This window comes from Mus caroli, chromosome 3, assembly GCF_900094665.2.
Source record: "Mus caroli chromosome 3, CAROLI_EIJ_v1.1, whole genome shotgun sequence".
Classification (NCBI taxonomy): Eukaryota; Metazoa; Chordata; class Mammalia; order Rodentia; family Muridae; genus Mus; species Mus caroli.
The window spans coordinates 6,911,321-6,924,089 of record NC_034572.1 but is presented as its reverse complement, the minus strand read 5'-3'; the positions used below and the strand labels follow the sequence as shown (position 1 = coordinate 6,924,089).

The 12,769-nt window shown below is 37.7% G+C and overlaps 1 non-coding gene across 1 annotated transcript; it reads left to right on the top strand.

Moving 5' to 3' along the window:
• Window positions 1-1,298: 1,298 nt before the first annotated feature.
• LOC115030769 lies at window positions 1,299-1,426 on the top strand. Its single transcript, XR_003836361.1, has one exon. It is a non-coding gene; the product is annotated as a small nucleolar RNA SNORA17 (small nucleolar RNA).
• Window positions 1,427-12,769: the final 11,343 nt, after the last annotated feature.

Sequence of the window (12,769 nt, the reverse complement as noted above, 5' to 3'; positions counted from 1 at the left end):
AGTAATGATGTCAGCACAAAATCTCAAAGGAAACTATCTAAAGTCATTCCATTCTTCCCATTTCAATAATCTCAGTGTAGCAAAGGGACCTCTAGTCCCTTTACCAATCAGTTGCTTGTGCGCATAACAAATGTTTGTGACAGGTACTTTACTAACTCACAGATTCATTAAGTGAAAAAATGTGGACCACCATCTCCATCAAACAGTTATTGTTTCAATCAGGACTTTTCGGTCAATCTATAAATCAACACTAATTGAATCAATAAGACATAATTTTCTTGTACCAATAATTGATTTCTTTGGATTTGCTTTCTTACACACCTTAATATGCAATTTTTGGAATCAAGTTTGTGACATAAATAATGATGCAATGTTTATGCCTTAAAGAACAAAAGAGAAGCTGAGTGTTCTGTTTTTGTTTTTTCTTAAATTTCTGAACATATAGTACTGGTTTACGTCGACTTTTTTTAGACCTGCTTTATACTTAATTGTTGTGCTGATTGTTTCTCATGCTTTGTGTCTACAATCTACAACGTTTCAAAATAAAACTTAAACATATAGAGCCATTGCATTTCAATATATCCAGTGGGAACTCACTGGTTACCCTTCTGTACAAAATTAAATAATCTTGGATGGCAGCAAAATGCCCAGCTGTATATCAGATGTTAAATCTATGTATGACACATGTATGTCAGCTTTTCTTATGTTTTTATTGAAAAAATACATAAACTACTTTCTACAAAATAAACAAAAAGTTTGCCTTTGTTTTAAAATAGTTTTATTACCTATATATCCTAAACTGTGTTGGCTATCTAACAGTACACTGTGGCTATGTGTCTCATATGTTTGGGCCATAAATGATCATTCTGTTCAATCAAATTTACATGGTGGTACTTAACCTATTTCATTAGGTCTGTGAATATGAAGTGATTAATGGATTTTATAGTATTGATCCATTTTTGCATTTATGAACAAGCCCAGTGGTCATGATAAATTATGTCCTTTCAATTAATCTGGATACCATTTGCTGATAATTAGTATTTTTCATCTGTTTTCGTAACAGATTGATATAATCATTTTCAGTTTTCTTTGTTAGATTTTAAAAGCTTTTCTTTGTCCTTCATTTTCTAAAAACATTGACATACTCTGGAAACTACTCCTTGAAGATTTTTTTACAGTTTATAAAATAACTGAAATTTTCTTTTTCTTAATTCAGCTTCCATAAGCTTCCTGTAATAACAATTTTACTTTGATAACTCCATTGTGATTCATTAATTAAAAAAAAACTGATAAAATTGCCTGCCTCTAGAGGTCTTGCAGATGTGGCTGCCATGTGTGTCAGTAGGTTGCAGAGAGGAGAGAAGCTACATCTACGATCAATGTTCTGACCTATTTATTACATCTGAGTGATTAGTAGCCTAACATTCCCTGAAAGAAAGTCAGCTTGAGACCAAAAGAATCTAATCCAAACAGAGAGCTAGCCTGAGATTGACCACAAGTCAGGTGCTAAGCAGGCCTATACTAACTTCCAGAACAAGAAGCAAGCTGGAGACTAGATCTCTCTCATCTGGGACCAGTCTAGTGCTGGGCACCTGCGGGGCAGACCATGCTCAAAATGACCCCTTTCTGGCAGAATATGCAAGAGAGGCAGAATACTCCTGAGAACACTCTGATACAACCCCAGACACTCAGAGACTCTAGGTGCCACTAAAAGGAACAAGTGAGTGGTGGAGAAGTGAAAGAGAAAGAGAAGGACCTGGGCACAGTGAAGAAAAGCAGAACTGGATATTCAAGGGTAGTTACTAACAGCTGGATATAAATAGCTGGTGATGCTACCCAGAACTATGGTGGGGTCCTGGCCTGCGCTGCCCCGGGCCTGGGGGGGGTGTCTGGGTCCATGGCCATGAAGCAGCAGGGACCCTTTACCATCAACGGCCAGGCAGATGTTCCTGGTCTGCACATATTGATGTCTGAGGGCTGCCCAGAGCTAGTCCTACCTCTCACCTAGAAATTGTGAAAGAGCTGGCCCTAGAGGCTCGAGGACAGGAGCTGCAGTACTGGGAAGGCATGGGAGAGCTGGCCCTACCTACCACTTGTCTTCTTGTGCTGGCATGGACAACAAGGGAGAGATACTCTCCTCCCCTGTCCCTACTTCCTCCACCCTTCCTTCTTCCCTCTCCCCACCTGGCCTTGGGGTCATGGTAACAGGGAAACTGGCCTCCCCTTCACCTGCTGCAGCACTCAGAGAGCAGGCTCTGCACCTCACCTGGACAGCAGGGTAGAGCTTGTCCTGGTTGCAGGGATTGCTGGTGAGCCAGCCTGGAGGGCTTGAGAGTGGAAGCGCTGGTGAACTGATCATCTCAGATACATCTCAGGCCCAGATCCAGGGCTTTGAATTGTCCCATCCTGTCTCATCTACCTCATGTTTGAACTGCTGCAGGAAGATCCTACAGATCCAAAACTAGAGGATCTCCATGACACAGGGCAACAACATGACACTGCATTGGAGTCTAAGGGAGATTTCAATATTGATAAAGTAAGTAGCAGAAGTCCAAGGCCCCTACCAGACCAATGAGCCATTACACTGAACATTGGCAAGAAAAGAAGTATGGACAAATGGAATACTATCGTTCTGGGTGAGACACAGCATAGCTTTGTATTATTCTCTGTCTTTAGGTTGATTGCCAGCGGGGGAGGGTAGGTATAAGGGCATGGGGATAGAAGTGGAATTAGGGTACCTGATGCAAAATTCACAAAGAGCCAATAAATTTTTTTAAATTACAAAATTAATGGTATTCTATGAAAAAAATTTATTTTCATATTTTGCATATGCTTCTTTATGTAGTTTTCACATTTTGTAACTGCCCATAATATTTTCTCCATCCTTCCCACAGCAAGATGGTTTCCACAAGTGTTAATTCCAAGAGCTCTGAGGAAACCACCATCCCAACACCATGTTTTTAAGTTTTCCAAACCATCTCGAATTTTTAACTTTCTTTTTTTTAATTTTTAATATTTTTTATTACGTATTTTCCTCAATTACATTTCCAATGCTATCCCAAAAGTCCCCATNCCCCCCCCCCAACTTCCCTACCTACCCATTCCCATTCTTTTGGCCCTGGCATTCCCCTGTATTGGGGCATATAAAGTTTGCAAGTCCAATGGGCCTCTCTTTCCAGTGATGGCCGACTAGACCATCTTTTGATACATATGCAGCTAGAGACAAGAGCTCCGGGGTACTGGTTAGTTCATCATGTTGTTTCCCCTATGGGGTTGCAGATCCCTTTAACTCCTTGGGTACTTTCTCTAGCTTCTCCATTGGGAGCCCTGTGATCCATCCAATAGCTGACTGTGAGCATCCACTTCTGTGTTTGCTAGGCCCCGGCATAGTCTCACAAGACACAGCTATATCTGGGTTCTTTCAGCAAAATCTTGCTAGTGTATGCAATGGTGTCAGTGTTTGGAAGCTGATTATGGGAAGGATCCCTGGATATGGCAGTCAATCATATATCATACTTTGCTACTGAAGTAACTGAGAAATTTTCAGACTGAGGAATGAACTTTAGACTCAGAGAAAACTGGCCATGTCAAAACCCTCACATGTAACCCTCATATGTACTTGTGGTTCACACACACACACACACACACACACACACACACACACACACACACACATACACACACTGTGTGGAATATGCACCCTACATAGGAACTGTTGATAACTAACATTTCAGTTCCTCCCCACTAGAGTGATACATTAACTGTACCATGGAGGTAACTGTGAAGAAGACTACATGATCCATGAAGCCTTGGCTAATGTTTGCTGTAAACAATAATTATTTGAAAAAATACAAAAAATGAATTTTCCACATACTTATCTAATCATCATGATTATATTTATACATCTTTCTAGTTCTCTTTCACTGGATTTGTCTAATTTCTTTTTAATTTCCCTGTAGACTAATTAATTTGTTTTCACTCTTATTCACCATTAAATGAAGAGTTGTCTTCCCATGATTTGTAGTGACTGTAAGTTCTCCGCATTAAAAACACCTTTGCAAAACTTTGCTTTGTTTTACATGTAATACAGTAATAGTTTTTGAGTGATCTTACAGTTACTGGGGAAGTTTAAATGCTTCAAGAAATTTTCAACTATTTAGTAATCCACTTAGAAAATTGACTAGTATTACAACTTGTCTTTCTGTGTTTATAAAATGTTCATGAGATATTTTTGAACATTTTTGGCAAAACAACTTTTTTCATTTTACCAGTATTTCAACTTGTAATAGATTACTTATAATTCTTAAAAAAGAAGCTGAAGGGGTCTGCAACCCTTCAGGAGGAAAAACAACATGAACAAACCAGTACCCCCAGAACCTGTCTCTGGATGCATACGTAGCAGAAGATGGCCTAGGTGGCCATCATTGTGAGGGCAGTCCCTTGGTTTTATGAAGATTATATGCCCCAGAACAGGGAAATGCCAGGGCAGGAAGCGGGAGTGGGTGGGTTGGGGAGCAGGGCGGGATGGGGGGGAAGGTATAGGGGACTTTCTGGGTAACATTTGAAATGTAAATGAAGAAAATATCTAATAAAAAATACCCCCAAAAAGAAGAAAAGAAAAGAAAGAAAAGAAAGTCTTTCCTATTTTCTCCGCTCTAGTTTCGTTGGAAAGGTGGTTATGCCCATTTTCCTTTCAAAGCAAGCATTGCTCTCTGAAGCATGGAGATGGTATTCTCAGTCTGCTTGCTGGTACAGATTCTGGATCTCCAAGGACAGTTAGAAGACAATAGTGATAAAAAAAATATATTTCCTTTGTCCATCACATGTCAATGGAAGCAACTGAATTTTTTGAAATATGTCATATTTAGGTTACCTATCAAAGGCTTTTTGCATGAAATTCCAGCATCAGTTCTCTGAGTTTTATTCCACTCTGTGTGATGATGCTGACATTTTTGAGGTGATGTAGAAACAGCCATGTCAGGGCTGCTGTGCAGATGACTTAGTATAAGTATCAGATTCTTAACATTTCTACAAACATTGTATGGGCCACTAAAGTATCATTTTTGTAATATAGCATATTGGCTGTTGTATTTTATTTATTCTTTGAGAATTTAATACATGCATACAACTCATATGTGTATATGATTAAGTATGATAATATCCACTATCTTCTGACTCTCTCAGTATCCACACAACATATTGCTCTTCTCTTTTAAGCTTTTACTACCTTTTAATTTTTAGATTTATGTATTTTGTTTTATGTGTGAGTATTTTGCCTGTTTTTAGGTTTGTTTACCACATGACTGCAGGAAAAGGGCAGAAGAGGACAGCAGATTCCTTGGAACTGGAGTTATAGATGGTTGTGAACTGCCATGGGAATGCTAGGAATTGAACTCAGGTCCTCTGCAAGAGCATCAAGAGCTCTTAACCTTTGAGCCATCTCTCCAGACTCAAGCCTTTTAGTTTTAATAATATGTGTATGTCTTCTAGTGTTTCAGTTTTCGATGTAAGTGCAGAGTCCAATCAAAGGTTTTCTAATGCTTTGACCTAGAGTTATAGGCAGTTATGAGCCACCGATTTCACCCCTGAGTACAAAACTTAGGTCTCCTAAGAAGAAGAATACATGCTCTTATCTCCCAAACCATCCATCCCCTGCCACTGCAGCTTCTCTTCCTCTTTCTTTTAAATAACCCAACCTACTGTCAATCAGTGCTTCCCATGTGTGCATGGGTATAGGTCCATCCACTGCAACACACCTCCACACTAAACTTGTATTCTGTTTTTGCTTCCCATGAAGTAGTAATAATCAACATGGTTATAATAGATCAGACTTGTCCTTGAAACACTTTTCCTCTTAAAAGGAATATTTTTATCTTTTATCTCATCTTAGATCAAAATACACTCAAAAGACAAAGTGTTTATTTCATACACAAACATATAAATTATGATGTTACACTTAAACTATTCCATAAATTTTGGGGGCCAATCCAGGATTAACAATAAGTTTGTCTTTCTGCTATTTAAAAAAAAAAGATGCTGGCTAGATAAATAATTTTATATATGTTGTGTGCATGTGTGAGTGTATGCATATATAGAAAATGTATGGATATATGGATATACATAAAACCTATTATTCTTATTTTTGTTCTTATTCCAATAATAAAAGAACATTTTATTTTTAGAGAGAAATGTATTCTTACTTTAAGTTGTGCTTTTAACAGGAAATTGTCTGTATTCTAAAGTGTTACACAGCCATCAAATAAAGCATTATTCGATTTCTGCCTCATTAGGATGACTAGTCTTGTTTATATCTGGTCCAGCCAGAGCAGAACCACAGAGAACACGGGACTTAGTAACAAGTAACCATGGAAACCAAACCATATGTGTTTGCTCAGAATGAAGGAGCTTATATCAGGATGGAATGTCGTTTAAATTAAATTTTATGATTGTTTTATCAGTTCAGGTTCTCTAAAGAATTTTAAAACATTCCTGTGCCAATAGGTTACCTGTAAGGTTCAGAAATCATGTTTTCCATCAGAAAAATGATAAAATTTTATGAACTTGTTTTCAAGGTTTTACAAATAATAAATAGGGAAGTTGGAAATACTGTTTGTTAAGGTACATAGAAAAGGTTCTTTACTTGCTATTAACCTAAAGACGGTGATCCTGAAGAAGGGATATCTAGCATCATGCAAGGAGGCAACCTCTACTGTCAGACACAGCCATTAATATGTATGTTCAGCTCCTTTACAGAGGAGAGTGGTGAATACCACAGAGGAGATATTTTAGCATGTAATCTAGACACAAATACTCCCTTGCTAATTATATACACTATAAATACCGTAACAGTGTGTCCGTAAGATTAAATCAAATATATTCCATCAGAGTGAACAAAAGTCATTCAGGTGACCAAGGTGTGTCCTCCAGACATGTTCTTAGAAGGATGTTAAAAGTCAAGGCTGAGGATTGTGGGTAAATGCAGAGCACCACTGCTCATTTCTAGATTCCCAAACATCACTAGATCTACACAATTCACTTTTCTGAAAGTCTAAGAAAGAAGGTGAGCTGTTTCTCTTCAACATTTTTTCTCTGAAGGACACTGACTTTTTTTTTTTTTTTTTTGGCAAGAGAATAAATTTTGATAAAACCATTTCTCTGCCTGAAAATATCCTTATTAAAGATTTCAGGGAGATACTTGACAAGAGGACCATATTAAGGGCTAGAAATGAATGAGTCTTTGTGAGGCCCCTGTGAGACTCTGCTGCAGGGGTCTTTGACTTGCATTTTTTCCAAACATTTTCTTTGATGTTTCCCAGACAGATTTGGCAAATACCTGGAAGCAAGCCATGGCTCACTAACACCCCTGATCTCTTAGTTGGAGTTCTATGACAGATAATAAAAACGTGAGTACTAGAAGATTCTTGTCACTGGACAATAATGGAGAGTTGTCTAACAAGACTGCCTTTCTGATTCATTGTGGAAAAAGGGAAGGATAAAGAACAATACAATTCTTGTCCTTGCAGATGCTAATTGATCCTTGCAGTTCCTTAAACTCTTAACTAAATTAAGCAATACTGTTCAAGTAAGGAGGAGAAAACAGGAATTAGAAACCCAAAAAGGAATTAGAGAAAGCTAAGTGTTATGGTGTTGCTGTAAATCTCCTCCCAAATATGCCCGGGCAATGAAGACAGAACTCAGTTAATATGACTGGAAAGAGAGGCCCATTGGACACGCAAACTTTATATGCCCCAGTACAGGGGAACGCCAGGGCCAAAAAAATGGGAATGGGTGGGTAGGGAAGTGGGGGGGAGGGTATGGGGGACTTTTGGGATAGCATTGGAAACGTAATTGAGGAAAATACGTAATAAAAAATTATTAAAAATTAGAAAAAAATGTCATTGTATGTTCATTTTTGAACCTTTGTCCAAAACCTGTGGCTTTAAATTGAGGGATATGGAGTCTTCGCTAGATACAGCCTAGCTGGATGAGGACCAGATCCTTGGAGCTCTTCCCACCCTGGTTCCAACTTGAGATTTCTGGCTCCTAATAAGTGGCCACATGAATACCTGATCACCTCAAGCTCCCACTGTCCTGAGTTCCCCACCCTGACAAATCCCTCAGATGCCAAGAGCTACCAAAGAATCCTTCCTCCCTTGGTTCATTTCAGAGTGATTCTGAATAAAGAATTTGTGAATTCAGGATAAGAAAACTAGAGTATACTTGAATGGATAGAAACTGAAATAATTTTTTTATGGACAAGTAAGATTACAAATCCCAAGCATCATATTATCTTAATGCTCTAATATATACTTTAAAGTATGATTATGAAACAATAACACAGTTCCATGGAGTGGAAATTCAAAATCTGCATCTGCATCTGCTGGTGTTTTACAAAGGACTTCAGAAACTTGGGATTTCAGTGAACCAGAAACAGATGTTAAGACAATTATTTTCTTGTTATGTTGGATATTTATGCAATGCTTGCCTAACAATGGAATACTTTAATATTTTGTGCCCAGGATTGTTTTCCAAAGTAAGACAATGAGAAAAGGGATGTGAACATGCTGAAGAAGTGTAATTAAGGATTGGAGTGCTTTGCTGATGCTATTTTTATGAATCTTAAACTCCAAGGCTAGTTTTATTTCAAACGGTCCGCCTTTTATTGTTATATCTCACAGCACAGTGCTGTTAATTTAAACATTCTTTGCCACCTTATACTACTTGGAATAAATCAAGGAACCCAAACTAGACTTCATTGTCTTGGTGAAAATAACATCCTAGCACTAAATTTCAGTTTACCTAAATTCTCACTGAGCTTCAGAATATGTTGCCAATTCCCATTTTAACTAATTTGTTAAAAGACATCACTTCTAAAATTATGCATGTTCTTCCTAAAGTGTTCTTCACTATATAATAAATTAAAAACCAATGATGCACTTGTCCATTAAGTTTGGTCATTATTTTTTCTCTTTGTTACCCAGTTGTGTATTTCATTTGTCTGAATTAAGTTGCTGGGATCAAGTTGATCAGCTACAGAACTGACCAGATGTGGGCACTGGGTAATAACAATTCAGTACTCAAATACTGAAACATTTTCACATTGGGGATATAGGTAAAATTCCCAGATACACATGGATTTATATGTTATTTACAGATTATACTGTGAGCTCAGTACATTGGTCTAATGGATTTGACATGGCTTGTCTCTGGTGTTTCTGTGAATCTTTGTTTCTTTTATCTTCCCTCTCTCTTTATACAAAGTAGCAGTTCATAAGAGTTCTAGGGATTTCTTCCTAGAGAGAACATTTTGCAGTTTGTTATAGCATCGTTGCACTCCCTCACACCTAGCAAACCCTTCAATGCTAATAGAATTAGGGAGAACTTCAAATTTCCAGGTATATCAGGTTTAAACTTTGATCCCATCTTTCCTGAGCTTCTCCTAACTTGCTACTAAATGTTGCAAAAGCATCACAAATACCACCAGGCTACCTATTAGACTTTTGTATTTTAAGTCAGGTATGATTTCAAATAGTTATATGCATATTTATATTAAAACAGAAAATTAATAAAACTATTAAATACCTACTAAAAACTCAATTCAAATCTTGTAAGTACTGCAACAAATCCAGAAGGTTTATAAAATCCTTTGAAGGTCTAAAATAAAATGTGCATTTGCTCTGCTGGTTGGAGTTTCATTCAGTTGGGAAAGCTTCAAATGCTTGCCATCTTGAGATAACTTTGTTCTGCAATGCTTCTATTCAGAACACTGCTTGGTCTTCATTAATAAGCTGCCCTTGATGCTTAAATTAATCCGAATTCATTTGTCTATACATATGTTGATTTATAAATAATTTTAAATTTGGAGCTTAAGTTTAATAACCGTTAATTATCTAAGATTATGTTAATTTCTAAATGAGAAAATCTGATGAAGACAGAAACGCTTCTCAAATATAATCAACTAACATTCAAGAATTTAGTTTGAGTAATAAAATCTTTTTAAATAAAAACACTAATTCTACTCTGAGCCATCATACAACTTCTTTCTAAATATGCAGAAAATGCATAAACTAGTCTTCTCAGAGAATTGAGAAAATTCTACAATATAAGCCAAATCCTTGGCTAGTAAAGATTAAAATGGTCCACAAAATGTTCCAGACATGTTATAGAAGGTCCTATGACAAAATCCTTGACATGTCACCAAACAGTGCTTGGAGAAGGACCTATGTCAAGTACAGATATTCTCTTACTTATGGTCGCTCAACTTAATAATTATTTTTATATGATGATGATGATGATGATGATGATGATGATGATGATGTGGAATAGATGCTGATTCAGCAGAAACTGCATTTCTAACTTTGAAGTTCTGTCTCTCCCTGGGCTAGTGCCAGTAAGTACTCTAGAGATATGTATATGCAGCCACACCCTCTACCACTCAGGGTAAATGCCAAGCATCACACTGTGTACTGTATAGTTCAGTGCCTGTCCCAGTCTCTTATGTGCAACCGATACATGGGTGAGTCGGCAGTTTTCATGAGGTGAGTGTGTAGAGTTCTGAGAACATACTCTTGTGAGCGCAGGAGCTTACACACATGCATCTTGCTGATGGAGAAAGAAAAATAAGGGTTGTGAGGAGCTCAGGCATCCGGGGTTTGGCCACTCTTTGGAGTTTAGAGTTAAAATTTTTCTTGAGATAAAAGCTGTGGAGTATGGGACTCCCTCCTTTCTCCTTTTGCTCTTTTGTCTTGGATCTAACCAACTGCAGCTGACTTGACCAAATCAAGCACTTAATTCCTATCTACTTGTCTGAATAAAAGGTATTGAAATGTCCCTGTGACTTTAGTCCCTCTCGCTCACTTCTCTCTGTCCGTGTCACCCCATGTCATTTGCCCCCACACATTAGCAAATGACCATGAAGGGGAGACTAGAATGCTGAAGAGCCACAGTTTCTGAGGCTGCTATTGTTTTCATTTGTTGTTATTCGTTTTTATTCTTTGGGAATCTGGTCTCTCATTGTCTGCTTTTAGTTTTCAATTAGTGTAATATTTTCAACAATGAAGTTTAATCTCTAATTATATCAGTAAAAATAAGACAAGGAACTTCCTTGAAATGTCATAAAGTTTTTCAAACCTTTTCTTTTCATTTTTCATTCTCAGAGGTTCAAAACATGCCTAAAGTTTTAAGCATACAAAAAATTGAAACACTATTTTCTTTTCATGTTTATAATGTTTTACTTACATGTATACTGTGTAACAATGTGTGAAGTTCCAATGGAGGCTAAAGAGGGTGTCAGAGTCCTCTGGAATATGAGTTACAGAGGGCTATAAGATAAGCTGTCATGTAGATACTGGAAACTGAATCCGGGTCTTCTGGAAGAGCAGCCAGTGTTCTTAAGTGCTGAGCCATTTCACCAGCCCCACAAGCAACTTCCAGATCTTTGAATCTCAGTGGGAGGAGAAACTGCGTCCTTAGATATTTCCATTCTGTTCAAGGAAGAATACATTTAATAGTGCTAGACTGAAGGACACCAACAAACAGATACAATTAAAAACCTGAAACCCTGAAAAACATGCAAAATTAAAAACTAACACTGTAGAACCTTGAATAGGGCAAGGAACCCTGAAAAACCTGGAAAATGAGAAACTCACACTGTAGGACCTGGAATATGGCAATTCAACAAACAGATACAATTAAAAGGGAAAAGGATGATTTATCCACAGATGTAGCAGTCTACTGTTACTTAATTATTACAAACTTCCAGGCTGCTTTTCTTCCATACAGTTTCTTTTTTTATTGTAATTTTTTATTACGTATTTTCCTCAATTACATTTCCAGTGCTATCCCAAAAGTCCCCCATAGCCCCCCCCCCCATTTCCCTACTTGAAGATATGGGCACAGGGAAAAAATGGGAATACAGTTTCTTTTGATAGTGGTAGCTGGTCAAGTTGTATTTACATGTTAAATGCAATTAACACTTGAGTTTCAGTTGCAGGCTGTTTGAGGCTCATTGTGCTTTGTATCTGTTTCCTATATGCCACTGTCCCCAAATCTCTTACATTAGGGTTATGGCTAAGAGCTCCTTTTCTGAGCATAATGATCTTGAGATAATTGCTTTGTTTCCCAGAGGCTCTATTTGTTATAGAGAAAAAGGTGGGAACCTGCATAACTGAAGCCTTTCCAGTGATTGCTTTGAACCCTTGTGGAGGTCTTTCCCAGTGCTTCAGATAACCCCACTTTCTCTTTTATCATCCATTAAATCACAGAGGAATTAACTGGGCAAAACATATTAGGGCAGGAAAAAAATTATATGTTTTTAATGTTTTTCTGTATTTTCTGAAAATTAGTTCTCTTTGGACTTTAGTGTGTGTTTATCCATGCATTAATAGTAGGGGCGTGTGTGTGTGTGTGTGTGTGTGTGTGTGTGTGTGTGTGNAGAGAGAGAGAGAGAGAGAGAGAGAGAGAGAGAGAGAAGCATCATATTGATCTCCCATTCTCATTCTCCAAGATATTTTGCAGTGCGTTGTTTTTCCCCATATGGTTTAATTTGTTATTGTTAGCAATTCTCCTAAGCTCCACCCAACAGTTACCTAGCAACATCCAGATACTATCCTGGCTCCCACACAAGAAGGACTGTTGACTATTTCTCTCTCTCTCTCTCTCTCTCTCTCTCTCTCTCTCTCTCTCTCTCTCTCTCTCTCTCTCTCTCTCTCTCTCCTACATCTTCCTTGCCAGCTCTTCCTCTCTACCTCTCTCCTCTCTCTTTCTATAC